Here is an 18514-nt window from a genome sequence, read left to right as displayed (position 1 = left end):
AGATAACAGTTGAAATGTCAAAGAGTCCAAGTTCAGGTGCCCATACCTTTCTCAAAAAAATGCAAATGATGCAAAATTTTAGTCCAAATTCTTTATCTTGAAAAGATATACAACTTTTATGTTGAAGGTTTTGTCATTTGAGCTTTTTATCATTCAAACAGAAGGGCTTGAAGTTGGTCCCTTTTGGCAAAATTCACATACACATGTTTTGACAGAAACCCTAATTTTGGGTCAAGTTCGCAAGGACCTAACTCATTCATTTTTAATTATTTTGAGGTGGGACCAAGTGCATTGGAAAATTTAAGATGTCTACTTCAGTTGTTATATTGGACAAAATTTCATAACTCTAACAGAAACACATGCGATAATACAAAACATTATAGGTCAGATAACAGTTGAAAAAATCAGAAGTCCAACTTCAACTGCCCATAACTTTCTCATAAAAAATCCAAATGATGCAAAATTTATGTCCAAATTCATTGTATTGAAAAGATCTACAACTTTCATGTTGAAGGTTTTTCCATTTGAGCCTTTTTTAAGGGTGTCGTCAATTGAATTGGCGACTCCTCTTAAAAATTACACATAGGCGCCAATTGGATTGGCTAGGGCACCTGCCCTAGCCAATCCAATTGGCGCCTCCTTGTAATTTTTAAGAGGAGTCGCCAATTCAATTGGAGACACCTCCTAAAAGTGGGGTAGATTGGGAATTTTGCTGAAAACTGGGTTATTTTGGGAATTTTTTCGAAAAACTGGGTTATCTCGGTAAAAAAACCTAAATATTGTGCCTTGATAATTTCTGATACATTTTTCTAACAAAAAATATTTGTACAATTGTAAAAAAAATATATTTGTTTTGGTATCATTTTTTTTACACATATTAAAGAAATTAATCGTTATTGTTACTTTTCAAACAATAATTTTTGTTTTATCTATAACATCCTTAATTATATATTACATTCATTTTACTTTTTCTCTTTCAGTAATAATTATCTGATTTTTTTACGAAAATAACTCAGTTTTTCAAAAAAAATCCTAAATTAATTTTGTTTAAAAAAAAATCTCAAAGTATCCCACTTTTAGGAGGAGGTGTCAATCAATTGACGTCTCCTCTTAAAAATAGAGTGCAGACGCCAATTGGATTGGCTAGGGCACATGGTGCAGTCAATCCAATTGGTGCTCATGTGTATCAGTTGAAAGGAGGCGCCAATTGGATTGACACCTCAGTGTATTTTGCAAATTTTTTTGTTAAACGGTCTACGTGATATATAATTCCGAAATAGGACCAATTGATATTAATATAAATTCCCGTTTACACAAAAAAGTCTAATGGTGACGACCGGGATCACCTAACCGACCTTCGGTCCCACATCCTCTAGTTACCCGAACCCGTGGCCCTAACCCGCGTTGATGATTCACCACTGGTGTTTGAGCATCTGAGGGGCCAAGAGCATCACTACCAACTACAAGAGAAGCCTTGTTGAGATAGTCAGACAAATCAGCATAGTCTTTAGTATGCATTGAAGGTGTACCGTCATAGGTGAGTTCATGACCCATGCCAGAGTAGTTGGGTTGTGTTTGACTCATTGGTGGGCGACTGGGACGGTTGAAGGGAGACATGGGTGTGAATGATGCGTCGAAGAAAGATTGGAAAGATTGTTGGGATGTTTGGTAGAGATATGGTTGTTGGAGGTTTCGGTTTTATGAGGTTTGGGCTTCTCGGCTATGGTAGGAGGACGGACGGTTAGTGTCGAATGATCGTTGAGTGTTCTGGCTAAGGCAGCTTTGGTAGGGTGATATGTTGGGTGCAAAGAGATGTTGGGTCTCTGGTTGATGATCAATTTGTTGGTGGTGGTATGGGGTATGCTCTTGGTATTAGGGTTGGGTGTATGGCATGTTTGGGTTGTATGTTTGTGTGTTTGTGAAACGGAAAGTTTGACGGACAAGGGGTTGTGTGTATCCGGTCTGACAATGTTGTTAGGGGTTAGATGTTGACGCGTCTGGTGTGTAAGTTTGTTGGTGTAGGTCGTACAGGTACATATCCTCGGCGATGAACTGAAAACCAACCGATCTGTACCAAGCCATATAAGTACGACTTGGTTTTTTTTCATTTGGCATCACTGCGTCAGTTAAGACATGGTCATGGCGGTGCTTCCATTTGCGGCACTTAGATCTTGCGAAGCTTTGCCATGGATTGAAGTTCCATTGGTCGTTAACTTTACGCAGATGCCATTCTCCTAGGCTTGCTAGGGGATCTGGGATGTGTTGAAGCATACCGAACTGCAACTTCACACGATCACTGTTGTGCATCTCCACAGTTGTGAATCTTATTATCGGTGTGCATGCAGTCCATACGGCTGCGTCTTCTTCGTTGACTTCATGGTCATGATCCAAATTTAGGTATGGACGCCAAATGAACTGAAATGTGAAAGTAACTTGGATTATAAACTTGGTAGAAGAAGTTAACAAATTATAACGAAATAATGAGGTTATTATCCATACGTCTGTCAGTCAAACGTTATCCAAGAGATTGCGGTACTGGGTAATACAGTGTCTAGGACATCTGTTATAACTCATACCACGTGCCGACCATCTGCACCAAAAAGGTAAAAATATTAGTTAGAGATAATAATCGTTAAAGTAAGTAAATATATATCAATTTAAACAACTTAATTTTGTGCATACGGGAATGTGAAAGGGTTGTTGTTTACGGGTGCTAGGGACAGTAGTCTTGACCAATCCCATGCTTGGAGCAAAACAGCACATCCAGAAAAGGTAGATGTGTCTTTGTGTGAATTTTTACACAAAGAGCTATAAAGATAGGCCAGACAAGCAGATCCCTAACTGTAACTTCCTATTCTATCTACATGTCTTAGTAAAGGTAAATACATAATATGCATACTAGAACCACTATCTTCGGGGGGAAAAAAGAACCAATTAAAAGCATAATATAACACCTAGTTTTTATTATTCGAGCCTCTTCGGTAGAATGCTCATCTAAATGTAAATTGTTATAATATGACTTAAGGCGTGAAAAGAGTATACCTTGACCTCTTAAGTTATCATCTAACAAATCAGTATCCAAGAGGTCCATGCAAATTGAATTCGCATAGTTGGTTTTACCATTTACAGTTTTACCTTCAATGGGCAGTCCCAAAAGCATGTAGACGTCTTCTAACGTCACGGTACACTCACCGGTTGGAAATCAGAATGTGTGTGTCTCGGGACGCCATCTATCAACATCCAACACTCAACACACATTCATCTGCAACAAGAAATTAATTTTCATCTGCACCAGAAATATTACAATGTCATCTTCACCGAAATATAGTGTCAATACTGCAATGGTGAGACATACGAGTCTGAGTTATACGGATTTTGTTTTCGAAACACCGATACCATTCGACTTACGATCAAGAGAAATGCAAACTTCTTGCATTTGAAAAAAAGAATACAATCTTGCATAGGATCGGATATTGTGTCAAAGATCACATATCAAAATCCAATATTTTTTTAGAACAGTCAATGCAAGTTTTTCCCGCTTAAGGTACGGGATGATGAAGATATTGAATACATGTTTGTTAGTCATGAACATTCAGGCTGCAATTGTATTGAGTTGTATATTACTCTTCAACCATGTATACCATCTCAACAATCTCAAATAACCAGTCAGGATGAATCTGGTGAATTTCATTCACAATGCTCAGATGACGTCGACCCAGAAGCAGAAGCAGAAGTCAATGTCGTTGATGAAGAAGAAGAGGAGACTGAGATACAGGTCAATCATATGTTGCACAACAACATTGAAGTTGATGATCAACCAGCGCCAATACCTCCTAATCATATCTACAATCCGCCTCAACATATGACAAACATGGATCTACATGACGATGAAACATCCAACAATGTTTTCTATAACCCGTATCCATGATCAAAAGGTGAGTTAAAGGTGGGAGACATGTTCCACACTAAAGAAGAATGTGTGGGAGCTATCAAAAAATTCCACATGAACAACTCTGCTGATTTTACAGTGAAACGCACTGATTCGAGAAGGTGTGTCATCAAATGTTGTAACATCCTTTGTAAGTTTCGGTTGGTTGCGTCTTACAAAAATAAAAACAACTCTTGGGAGATAGATTTAATAGACACACCTCACAGTTGCATTGCAACTAACATTGAACAAGATCACCGTAAATTAAGCGTTGCATTGATATGTCAAGACATTATGCCGCTGGTTAACAAAGACCCATCAGTGAAGGTGAGTATAATTATATCTCATATTAGAACAAGATATAATTATACTCCATCTTACAAAAAAGCCTGGATTATGAGGAAAAAGACTGTTGAACAAGTATTCGGCAACTGGGAGGATTCGTACAAAGAATTGCCACGGTTTTTATGGGCACTAAAAACATATGTCCTAGGAACTATGGCAATTATGGAGACATTGCCAGCAATGATGCCAGGTTGAACCTGTGTTACAGGTAATAGAATCTTTCACCGTCTCTTTTGGGAGTTTGACCCATGCATCAAAGGTTTTGCATTCTGCAAACCTATTATTCAAATTGATGGCACTTTGGTTATACGGCAAATACAAGGGTACTTTGCTTATGGTGGTTGCACAAGACGGCACAAAACTTCTACCCATGTCTATTGCATTAGACATATTGCACAAAATTTCATGTGTGCAATAAAAGATAAGAATCTTCGCAAGAAGGTGGTGAATGTTGGGTATGCTCTAACTCAGTCATCATTTCAATATTATCGTGATGAAATTAGACTGTCTAATGAAGACACAGGAAGATAGCTGAATAACATACCAATAAGGTAGTGGACAAGGGCATTTGACGGAGGTTGTCGATGGGGCCACATGACAACAAACCTTGTGGAATGCATGAACGGGGTATTCAAAGGAATTAGAAATCTACCAATAATCGCCTTGGTCAGATCGGCCTATTATAGGTTGGCTTCTATGTTCTCAACCAGAGGTGAAAGATGGAGTGCAGTGTTAATGTCTGGGAAAGTATTCAGTGAGTGTTGCATGAAAGTCATGAAAGAGGAGAGCATCAAAGCTAGCACACACGTTGTAACAGTCTTTGACCGTCATAGGCAAAATTTCAGTGTCCAGGAAACAATGGACCACAAGGAGGGGAGACCAAATTTAGCCTATGTTGTCAGACTAAATAGAAGTTGGTGCGACTGTGGAAAATTCCAGGCCTTCCGCATTCCTTGCTCCCATGTCATTGCATCATATGCATATACTCGCCAAGATGCTTACATCCATTTATCTGATGCGTACAAGGCTGTCACCGTCATGAATGTATATAATAAAAGCTTCTCGGTGCTACCAATGGAGGAATACTGGCCTCCATACGAAGGTGACATAGTTTGGCACAACGACGAGATGCGTAGAAAGAAAAAAGGAAGACCAAACATCACACGTATCAGGACAGAAATGGATACGACAGATAAAATGATAAGATTATATAGTATCTATCGTCAACCAGGACACAACAAGAACAACTGTCCCAATCGAGAAGCATCATCTAGGTCATAATCTTTTTGTAACATAGTATTTTTGTAACCTTCAATTTTTATATATCATTAAGTTTTTGTTACAACGAGGTTCACAACAAACATCACTACAACATAAGCAAACTGAAAATAAAATATTTCTAACTGATTACAACAATCACAGTGATGTCATCTCGTCCGAACATCATTTCCCTAGCATCCTTATTAGTTTTCATTCGCACCCAACCAAAGATATTGTCGAGTCTCTCAATACTTCTAATTTTTTCCCCTTCTGGTATTTTCCATCTAACCAACGAACCAACTCCCTCTTCAGTTGATCGAAAGTAGTGATGTTCTAAAAGAGAATCAGCATCTGAGGTTTGTCTCTAGCATAAATCACATTTTCATAGCGGCGACGAACACCAAACATGATTGCCAAATGATGAAATGAGATGTGGAAAAATGATTCACACAACACCTCTATTTATAACCAAAAAATTGCAAAATACAATGAGGTGTCAATCCAATTGGCGTCTCTTTTCAACTGATACACATGGGCGCCAATTGGATTGACTGCACCATGTGCCCTAGCCAATCCAATTGGCGTCTGCACTCTATTTTTAAGAGGAGTCGCCAATTGGATTGACGCCTCCTCCTAAAAGTGGGGTATTTTGAATTTTTTTTTTAAATAGGGTTATTTTGGAATTTTCTTGAAAAATTGGGTTATTTTGGTAAAAAATTCTAACTATCTAATGATAATTTTGACAAAATTATAATTAATATTCCCTTAAACTTTGCAAATGATAATTAAAAAGAAACCATTTAAAAAAAATAGATATTTAAAAAAAGAAACGGAGTATTGGAGAAAAGTCATGGATACTATTTATCTTAATTAAAATCTAATAAATCTAATATATACAATTATATTTGGAATTCCATGTTTCTGCATATACAAAATTTGTAAAATATATTAATTGAATATGCACTATATTTAATTAATATAGTGAGACGAAAAAAACTTCACATATGGATATAAATAAAATGATAAATCAAATGAGTGATTTTATTTTAAAATTGATCCTAAAAACTTTTACAAAATTCAACTTATAAAATAAAGACTATGTAATGATAATAAATGAGTGACTTTAGTTTTTAAAGAGATTTTTAGAGTTGTTGTTGAGTTTTACTCAACTTTTACAAAATCCAACTAATAAAATAAAGATTATTTCTATTATAAATATATGTTAGTGACATATATTGTTGAAACTCTTTCTAACTACTCCCATTTTTCACTTAAAGGTAACAACAGTTTTCTCAAAATAAAATAAAACAAATGTAACAACGTGATTCTCGATTAGACAGCTAGTGTCACGATGAACATATCTACAGTAGTCATTGACCTTATAAGATCATGAAAAAAAGTTTAGACAATATCTCCATTCCAACAGCTAGATCACAAAAGTTTTCTTTGTCGCCAAGTGTCCCATTGGAGACGAAGATACGTATTCGTCTGGAATAAAAGACAGATTAGTGTAAAAAAATAATATTAATATTGTTATACATTAAAAATCTAATACAGTTCATTAATTAATATAGGCTGGAATATCAATATTAAAAACAAAAATTAATATGAACTTAGTGAAAAATATTAGAGTCACACGTGACAAATAATGTTGGAATTTCAATTAAATGAGATATCTATCATTTTTATTTTTGTTTTCATATATGAGTACTCATGATCGAGAAAATCCATAAAAAGAGTAATTATTTAGGAAAGTTTGATGTTTGTTTAAGACAAGATGTCAACGTGTTGTTTTTCTAATTTTAATTAATGTATAATTCAATTTTAATTACATCTTGATTTATTAAGTAATTGAGATCAAATGATTAATAAATTAGGCCTAAAGGCAAATTGTTTAAGAGAACACGAGTTCCAAACCTGAGTGGAATAATTTTTAAACTATATTTTATTTAAATTTTATTGAATTTCAGATTTCTACTTTTTTTTTTCTTCAGGAAGTGGAGAGTTAACAAAGATGGAGCAAATTGTAATTTATGTAAAAAAAGTAAAAAAAGTAAAATTAAAATTGTCTTTATTGTTGAACTTAAAAATTAGACAAATTGACGATTATGGATTTCTATTAGAGATAAATTTAATAGCTTTTTATTAGTTTGTTAAGATTTGTTAGGATTTAATAATTTGGTATTAGTTTGTTAGGATTTGTTAGGGTTGATCATATATTTTAGAGTTTGTTAGGGTTGATCTTATTTTTAAGCATTTGAAAGATAGATCATATATAAAGGCATATCATGTATCACCGATATCAATTAGAATATAATATATTTTCAAGTTAATTTTCTATTATGGCGTCGGAACACGGTTCCGATTCGGAAGATATATTCAAGAAGAAAAATACCTCCAAACTTGAAACAAAGAACATACCAAAGAATACACAAGCCTATCATCTAAATAACTCTGATAATCCTAGAGCTCCCCTCGTGACAGCATTGTTGAATGGAGAAAATTATTGCACATGGGTAAGATCGATCAAGACGGCTTTGTGTGCGAAGACGAAACTGGGTTTCATTTATGGAAGCATCAAGAAACCATCAAGTCAATCTAAAGCGTACCATGACTGGGAGAAGGTAGATTCAATGGTGACAAATTGGTTGATCAATGCGAAAGAACCAAATCTACACAACAACATCTCACATGCTTCAACGACTCGAGATGTGTTGGTGGATCTTGAAGAACTTTTTGCTCAAACCAATGCACCGTGAATCCATCATTTGTGGAGAAACTTATGTTTAATGTAGAAACAATTAGAAACAAGTGTAACAAATTATTTCACTTAATTCAAAAGTCTTGTTGATGAATTGATTGAATTGCAAACTCTACCTGAATGCAGTTGCGGAGCTGCTAAAGTATTGACACAAAGGGAAGAAGAATAACGAGTCCATCTTAATATTGATCCACTGCCTTCTCTTGGGTGTGTCTTTAATCAAATGTAAAGAGAAGAATCTCGTTTTGCAATAGAGAAGGAAAGAGATTCCAAGGTGGAAAATACATTTGTGTTTTACTCAGATGCAAATAAGAAGAGAGGAAAGGAATACCACTCAAGATTAAAGTTTGATCACTGTGGGAAAACTGGACATGTCAAGGAAAAATGCTTTAAGATTATTGGATATCCAGCAAGTTGGGAGTGACGAAGAACTCAAAGGTAAGAACCTGATAAATTAAGAGGGAAACAAGTAAAAAATTTTGCTCAGGCCACTAATAATATCCAGAAGCACCAACATTAAGACACACCCTGCATGGAGTTCGTGCCAAAAATCATACAAACGCACATGAAAACATGACTGGTAAATTTGAATATTATTTCAATTGGATACTTGATAGTGGTGTTTCACACCACATGACTCCTTTGACCTAAATATTGAAGAAAATCAAAAAATCAGATAAACCTTTCTACATAACTACACCAACAGGGATTTCAACCTTAGTTGAAAATAGGAGATGTGAATTTATCAAGTTTCCTTACGCTGAAAGATGTGTTATTGGTTCCTGATTTTAAATGCGATTTGATTTCAATTTATAAACTAACGTATGATTTAAATTCTTGTATGATTTATAATCTAAACTCTTGCACAATACAGGACCAAGCCTCGAAGAGGAAGATTGGATCAGGTGACCTGCATGAAGGGGTTTACGTGCTCACAAAGCAACATCAATAAGGCTTCATGGGTGCAGCTAAGAAGGACATGATAACCTTATGGCATATCAGAATAGGACATTCGTCAAATCAAGTTCTTCAACATATTTCACATTTAGTCAAATGTAATTCTGATAGAGAAAACTGTTGTGATGTATGCCACAAGGAAAAGCAATATATAAACTCTTTCCCTTTAAGTATTAATAAAGCTGCAACACCTTTTAAGTTTATTCACTATGACTTATGGGGGAAATATCATACTGCCATAAATAATGGATAACATTACTTTCTAACCATTGTAGATGACTAAACTCGTGGCACATGGGGATATTTAATGAAACACATGACAAATGCTTTACAATATTTGATTAGTTTTAGCAATCTAATCAAAAGGAAGTTTAATATGAATGTCAAGAGGATTAGGAGACAATGGGACAAAGTTCACTAACTCTGATTTCAAATGCTTCACTAAAAACACAAGGGATCATGCATGAAACTTCTTATGTTGCCACACCTCAATATAATGGACGTGTGGAACGCAAGCATAGACAAATTTTGAACATAACATAGGCCTTGAGTTTTCAAACAAATCTCCCATTACATTTTTGGGGAGGTTGTGTATTGACATCAGTGTATCTAATCAATAGAACCCCTACAGTGGCAAATAAAGGAATCACTCCATACGAATTACTTTTTAAGAGAGCACCAAACTATGAGAACTTGAGAACTTTTGGCTTCTTGCGCTACAAGAAAAATTACTAAAAGGGAATGAGTAAATTTGATCCCATAGATGAAAGATGTGTTTTTATTAGTTATCCACAAGGACAAAAAGGATGGAAAGTTTACAATCCAAAGACTCGTGAGTGCTGCATATCGAGAGATATAGTGTTTTATGAGCATATATTTCCTTACCATGTGCAAGACAATAATGAGTCTACTAATTTTATAAATAAATCATCAAGTGACAAACTCAATGATGAGTCTTCATTCTATAATGATGCATAATTGGAAGTACAAAACCTTGAGAAAATCCTCATAATGACCAAACATCATGTCCTATAGAAAGTTTACCCATTAAGGAGCCTGAATACACAAGTCAAATTGAGAATGAGCCTATAGATCAAGAACATGTATCCATAGATAACGTGAATGAGGAAGTCACCAATGATTATAAAAAAAATCATCAAGTGAAAATGAAGGAAAAGTCTCAAATGAGGGGTAGCCTCAGAACATGTCATGCATATGACGACCTCCAAATTATATAAAATATTATGATTGTGGCAAATTAAACATAAACCCCAAGTGCATGGCATCAATTCCATAATCCTCTTAAGGTATCACATATCCCATCTCAAATTTTTTAAAATATGATAAGTTTTCACAAAAACATAAAGCTTACATTGTAGCAACCACTAGTGACGAAGAACCTCAATCATATACCCATGCAGTCAAGCACACAGTTTGGAGAGAGGCCATGGCTCAAGAAATCAAGGCTCTAGAAGACAATGAGACATGGGAATTAAATTAGTTGCTGCAAGGAAGAAAATTAATAGGATGTAGATGGGTGTACAAAATTAAACATAAAGCTACATCTGAGATTGAAAACTATAAGGACGGGTTAGTTACTAAAGCTTAAACACAAATAAAAGGTGAGAACTTCAATGAAACTTTTGAACCAGTGGCCAAAATGGCCACAGTCAAATGTTTGTTAACAGTTGCAGTGGAGAAAGGATGGAAATTATATCAAATGGATGTTAGCAATGTCTTCTTACATGGAGCATTGGAAGAAGAAGTATATATGATTCCTCCACAAGGATATAAATTTCTAAACAAAGATTTGGTATGCAGATTAAATAATTCATTGTATGGCTTGAAACAAGCATCTAGAAATTGGTATAGCAAGTTATCTCAATCTTTGATAAAATATGGTTTCCAAGACAGCCAATCTGATCATAGTCTATTTACTTATTCACATGGATACATTTTTCTTGTTGTTTTGATCTATGTTGATAACTTGATCATTCCTAGTAATGACCTTGAGGCCTGTGACCAGTTCAAGCAATGTCTCAGTCAATGTTTCCACATGAAGGATCTTGGTTCGCTTAAATACTTCCTAGGCCTGGAACTAGCACGAGGGTCATAAGGGATATTCCTTTGTCAAAGAAAATACACCTTAGACATTCTGCAAGAATATGTAATACTTGGTTGTAAGTCTTCTTTGTTTCTAATGGAACAAAATCACAAACTTGCCTTGGCCAAGGTACCTCCACTCTTAGAACCGTCAAGGTATAGAAGATTGGTTAGACGCCTAATTTACTTAACTATCACTAGGCCTAAATTAACCTACTCTATTCATATTCTAATTAAATTCATGCAAACTCCATTCCAATACCATTGGGATGTTGCTATGCGAGTCTTACGATATCTCAAATGTTATGTTGATCAAGGTATCATTCTTCCATAACATAATGATCTATAACTAGTTGGATATTGTGACTTAGATTGGGCATCATGTCGTATTACTAGAAAGTTCATCTCAGGTTATCTAATGAAACTTGGAAATGCTCCAATATCATGGAAAATAAAGAAACATGCCACGGTCTCTCGATCCTCAAGTGAAGCTAAATATCGTACAATAGCACATGTCACAAGTGAAATACTATGGCTACGTAATTTGTTAGAGACTCTGCAAGTTCCATGCATCAAACCCACAGTTATGCATTGTGACAATCAAGCAACTCTTCATTTAGCTGCAAACCGGTCTTCCATGAAACAAAGCACATTTAAATTGATTGTCATTTTATCAAGAAACATATGCAGTCAGGTTCCATAAGCATAACTTACATGCCTACCAAACAACAAAATGCTGACATTTTTACTAAGTCCTTAGGTGTGAAATTTTTTCAAGATCTCATGTTCAAGTTGGGTGTTCATAATCCTCACCCTCCAATTTGAGAGGGAGTATTGGAGATAAATTTAATAGTATGTTATTAGTTTGTTAGGTTTTTTAGGATTTAATAGTTTGTTATTAGTTTGTTAGAGTTGATTCTATTTTCTAGGATTTGTTAGGGTTAATCCTATTTTCAAGCCTTAGAAAGATAGACCATCAGCCTATATAAAGGTGTCTTATGTATCATCGATAACAATCAGAATACAACATATTTTCAAGTTAACTTTCTATTCATTTCTTTTGTTTAAAGTTATTATGCTAAATAAGAAATTATGTCCCTCAACTATGAATTAGTGTGGTACTTATAGGAAAACACAAATAGTCTTACAGACTAAAGCATTGCGACCTATACTATTTAACATCGCTCGGTATTATTTATGCAGACACTGTCTGATTCTTTCCATTGTTGATAGTATGTTGATGGGTTATTTGACAAGTATACCAAATTATTGCAAGTAATAAGACTGGGAGAATTTTTTTTTAAGTATCAATAACAAAGATTACAAATACTTTTTTTTATTGAATTTAACATGTTATCTTATGATATGACACTACAAGAATAACTTTGTGCAGTCACGTGATTTAGTGACGTGAAATGCACGTGGCAAAAAATGCCAATTACGACGTGAATTTCACGTGGCTAAAGGTAAAATATAATAAAAAAATGGAATGACAACTTTTCAGGTTGGGGGGAAATGAAAATAATTAAAATTTGGTAGTGACATGCAGATCACGTCGCTATTTTAAATTTAAAATTCAAATAATGTTTTGTGAAATGTAATTCACGTCGCAACTAGTGACGTGCTGATCACGTGGGTACATGTGGTGTAATTTAATTTCCGAAGTGACAATCACGTCGCAAATAGCGACGTGACAAGCATGTGGGTACTGGGTTCAGAGAGACGTTATAGATGACCGTTGAATGTTTTGTGGCGTGTAAATCACGTCGCAAATAGCGACGTGTTTACCACGTGGGAACCTTTCCTTTAACTTCCCTCTTCTCTCCCTCTTCCCTTCACCGTTTCATTCTTCTTCGTTTCCTCTTCAAGCTTCCACCAGACCCATTTTCCCTTCAAGTTCCTTCAACCCATTTCTCTCCTTCAAGCTTCAGATCCATTTTGAAATTGGAAATTTAAAGGTAAATACTTTTATTATTTCAACTTAAACCCATTTCTGTTTAATATATATGAATTTTATTTTAATTATTGTATTTTTTTTTAAGAAATAGCTAAGAGTGAATTATTCATTCAAGAATTTGGAGCAAACAGATTCAAAGTCTTCATCCAGGTATATTCAAAATTGTGAAATTTAATTTTTTTTTTATTATTTTCAGATTAGTTAAATGTATTGAGTTTGGACTGGATTATGTGTTGTGCTTATTATGTATTAAAACCGAATTTGTTTGGATTGGATTTTGTTTTTGTGCACATTATGTATTAAAATAGAATTTGTTTAGAAATTTAATGTATTATATATTTAGAATTTGTTTAGAATTTGTTTATAAAACATATACCCTAATGTATTATTAAAACAGAATTTGTTTAGAATTTGTTTAGAAATATAATATATAATAGTTTTAAAAAAACAGAATATTTAATGTATTATATATTTAATGTATTATACAAAAAAAACAGAATATTTTATGTATTAAATTTTTATAGTTTAGAAATAGATTTTATATAATATACTATTAATACCAATACTATCCTCTCTATTAATACCCTATTTATAAAATCATTTTTAATTATTTCTAGAGAAATTATAAATTTCAAAAGAAAATCATGTCAAGCTTGGAAATATTAAAACTTTGATATTACTTTGTTTAGAAACTATTTAATGCCTTTATATATGTGCACATTATATTTTTTAGAAATATAATATATAATTTTTTTTAAACAAAATATTAAAACAGAATAATATTTATAAAAAAAAACGAAATATTTTGTTTATTAGAAAAAGTAATATGAATCATGTCTAAAAATAGAAGTTGTATTATTATTTAGATAATATGGTTAGTTTAAAAAATATAATAGATTAGTGTTTTGAGTAAAAATTGATAAGTGTGTATATATATTATTTAGATAACTAAATAAATAGAAGTTGTATTATTAATATTATGTTTAAAATAATGTATAAAAAAACAAAACATTAATTTCATATATATTTTTATATTAAAAATATGTTTATAAAAAAAATTAGTATGAATAATATGTATGTCTAAAATGTTTTTTTTTTAAATAACACATATTAGGGTATATGTTTTATAAATATATGTTTAGTTTAAACAATAAAGTATATAATAGTTATATTATATATTTATTAATAGTATAATATATTTTTTTAAATTGTACGTAATAATTAGTTGGATGTACGATAGAACGATTTTTAAATTGGACGATAGAGGAATATCACTTTTGAAATTAAAATAGTAACGATTTTGTAAATGTGCAGTATGGAATATTTTCATTACTATCGTAGTTGGATGTACGATAGAACGTATCCAGGAAGACGTGGACTTAAACCGAACTTTGAGGAAGGAGTTAAAGGGTTTATCACATGGGCTTTCGCTCAAGAATGTTGTCTAAGCGAAGGAGGAGTAAGATGTCCTTGTCTAAAATGTGAATGTAGACCTATAATTAGTGACCCGGAGGAAGTAGAACGTCATTTGAAGAGAAGGGGTTTCATTAAAAATTACTGGGTTTGGACATATAATGGAGAACAGTTGCCGAGTAATGTACAAAGGACTACGACTACACATGCTTCTAGCAGTCGATCACATATGGAACACCGGGAAGAATTTAGTTTGATCAGTGACATGGTTGGCGATGCTTTTGGGGTTAACGTGACCTATGAAGAATTTAGTGTAATATTTATTTAGTTTTAAATATTAATTTTTGTATAAATAATTACTTTGCTATTTTTATAATACATTTTCATATGTGTAATTTTAATTTAAAAATATTTCACTTAATTATTAATTATTCTATATTTTATTATTTATTAATTATTTTATCTTTTATTAATAATATAATTTAATAATAACAATATATTTTATCTTTTATTTTAATTTTGTTTTTAAGTTGTGAAGTGTAAATCACGTGGTATTCATGTGGCAAAGTTGTGTCATGAATATCACGTGGCAAAGTTTAAGCGCAGAAGCAAGTTAATTCACAATGTTGCGACGTGATTTGCCTTTGGCAAATTAGCGACGTGTTTATCACGTCACAAAAAGTTGCCACACGCGTTCCAGCGACGTGAATCAACACGTCGCTATTTTTGACTAGTGAAGTGATTTTCACCTTTGCCACGTGATAATCATGTGGCAGGGGGGAGTTTTTCTTGTAGTGTGAGTTCAATAAAAAGATTTTAGATTTGTTTAAGTGAGAAAATAGTAAAATAAAAACTTATAAAATTTAATAATAAAATACATCAAGGATGAGTTTAATTTTGGACTTATCACTATTACAAATAATACATTTCATGACAAAACTTTCACCTCATCCAACCAAAAATCGAGGTAAAATGTCAAGGCACGCCATGCCTTTTTCATTCAGGACATGCTTTGAATCCCAAGAACATCAGTTTATGTTTTTATTTCTTTAAAAGTGGTGTATTTTTTATTTTTATTTTTTTAAATTAATGATTTATGACTTCGGTTATATTTAATAACCAATGGATTATATTATCATATTTTACTATAAAAAGCTCTCGTTAGTAAGATTTTATCTTAAACCTAACTTATAGTTAACCGCTTCAAACTTGTACATATTATTCTTTGGGACGGATTGTAAAACAAAAAAAAAATCTTTAATGTTCTTCTATCTTGAACAAAACATTTTTCTAGTCTTACAATCCATCCCAACATAATGGCATTGATGTTGTTGTTGTATTTTTGGAATAACTTCATATGTTGTCAATCAAAGAAAACATTGAGAAATTTATTGTTTTCCTCGGCTGACAACATTGAGAAATGTATTCCTAAACATGAGTATTTTATTCTCTTTCATGTGAAAGCATTTTCCATGAAAATATTTGCTAAAGATAATGAAATCCCTCTTGGATGTATTGTAATTACAGAAAAAAAATTCTCTAGGTTGGAACAAATATCTTATCATAAAGTTGAAAAGATTTGTTGTTCTCCAAGAATCCATTGTCAAAATCTGGATTTGTTTAAACAAATTATTTTAATATTATGCGTAAACAATGTAATTTAAAAAAAATAGATTTTTCTCGTCGATTTTTTTTATAGAAACCGAGAGGTATGTGGCGTTTTGGATGAAACATATTGTAATTTTTATCTAAAAGAAACATATTTTACCTCAATTTTAAGTAATAACCAATGTAAAATATAAACGTGTTTATTCAGTTACTTCACTGTTCTTAAACAAATATTTGTCGTCCATTTAATAAGTATTAACGCTCAACACACTGCCATTAGTGATCCGCGTGAAACCTAAAACCCTCATTATAAAAGCATTATGAATATTAAAGTTTGTATTTTTAAATTATCATATAATTGAATATTTATTTTATTTATCTAACTTTTTGTTTTTGTTTTATATCAGACATTTGAGAAGAAAAGAAACCCTTGAAAGTGAAATGGGGAAAAGAGAAATTAGGATTTTGGGAGAAAAGAAAGAAGATGAATCAAATTCTGCAGAGTTTCTCTCTATGTTTATTCTAACTAACTTTCTTTTATTATGTACTTACAATGATATGGTATCTCACTATTTATAAAAGAGATTACTTGCACATCAAGTAATCTCTAACTAACTAACTATCAAATGCTAAATTTTAACTTTGTCAAGGTTAACTCATTCAACAATAATAACAATGACATACTTCGACAAGTTGTATTTGACTTTCTACCAAATATAATTAATACAGATTTTGTTCGACTCTGTCGAACACACGTTATTTCAACTATGTCGAAGACACTTATACTTAACATAAATAATTACATGTTTAACCATAACTCTCAATTCTGATTTCTTTTTTCTTCAAATCCTTACGGTTAGGAAGAAGTTTTGTCCCTCTACTATATATTTCTTAACTCCTCCAAAGACTCTTAATTAAGAAGTTGAATATTTTTTGAGTTATTAAACAAATGCATTAATATAAATTGAAAAAGAAAAATAAATGAAATAAAATGCATAAATATCTTTTGATTGATTGTCTGTGTTTTGAAAATTGTATGGTATTAGACAAAGACCAGTCCTACAGGCCAAAAACTCTACTATCTATATAATTTAGCATTGTTCGACTATTTGCATGGGAAATATGTTCGACTTTTTCAACAAATATTTTATTTATTTTTAAGAGTGAACATTTTTTGACAGGCTATATAACATCACAACCCAATCTTAAAATTTATTAAAAGTGGTTAATTAGTCAAATGCTACGATTGTTGGAGAGGATTTTTAATTATATTATTGATGCAATAACTGACTTAAGGATTTCAGGGGCCCGAAAGTAGTTGATTCTATAATTAAAATACAATAGCAAACATGAACATAAAATAAATAAATAGGTGATATGTTGATAGACATGTCACATGTGCATTGATTATGAGTCTGTCATTAAGTGTGAACTGTAAGAGTATTTGTCTACCTAATTAATTTGTTTATCTAATACTCTAATATACGTAGTAATTTATTTTTTGAAAATTCATATTCTAATATTGAATAGAAGAAATGTCCAAATGCAAAAATTTTGGGCTTTAAAGTCTTTGGCAAATGGTTGAATACATCAAAGGTTTTTTTTATTTGTTACTCAATCCTCACGACAATTTGTCTTGCTGTCACGGCAACGGAAACAAACAAGTCAAACGACAAATATGACTGATTTTTTTGGGATCAAATGAACTTGTTTGGATTTATTAAACGCTTTTGTTATAAACGCGCTTTTTCTTAAAAGAATATAAAATTAAATTATAAAATGTTATAGATTGCTTACAATTTTTTTGAAAGGGAAAGAAATTTTATTAATATTGGCATGAGCTATGCCAAGGAAAACAGATGCAAATGTTTAAAGCTCCAACTGACCAAGCAACACAGCAAAGTAAAACTAGCTTCAAGATAACAGGAAGCTAAAACTATAAATATTACACCACATCAAAAAATACAGTATACCAAAATACTAATGGCATCCAATCAAGGATAACAAAAAAAATTCCAATAGACCAAACATCACATCAGGAAACTCCAAACCAGCAGTATGCTGAAATTAAGGGTTGGTTTGGTTTGACTTTTTCTTAAAATGATTTTTATAGTGTAATATAGGGTCCGTTTGTTAAAAAAAAATTATAAAATTTTTTTTCATAAAAATTTCAAATAAAAAT

This window comes from Lathyrus oleraceus, chromosome 6, assembly GCF_024323335.1.
Source record: "Lathyrus oleraceus cultivar Zhongwan6 chromosome 6, CAAS_Psat_ZW6_1.0, whole genome shotgun sequence".
Lineage (NCBI taxonomy): Eukaryota > Viridiplantae > Streptophyta > Magnoliopsida > Fabales > Fabaceae > Lathyrus > Lathyrus oleraceus.
Note: the sequence above shows the minus strand (reverse complement) of the source record.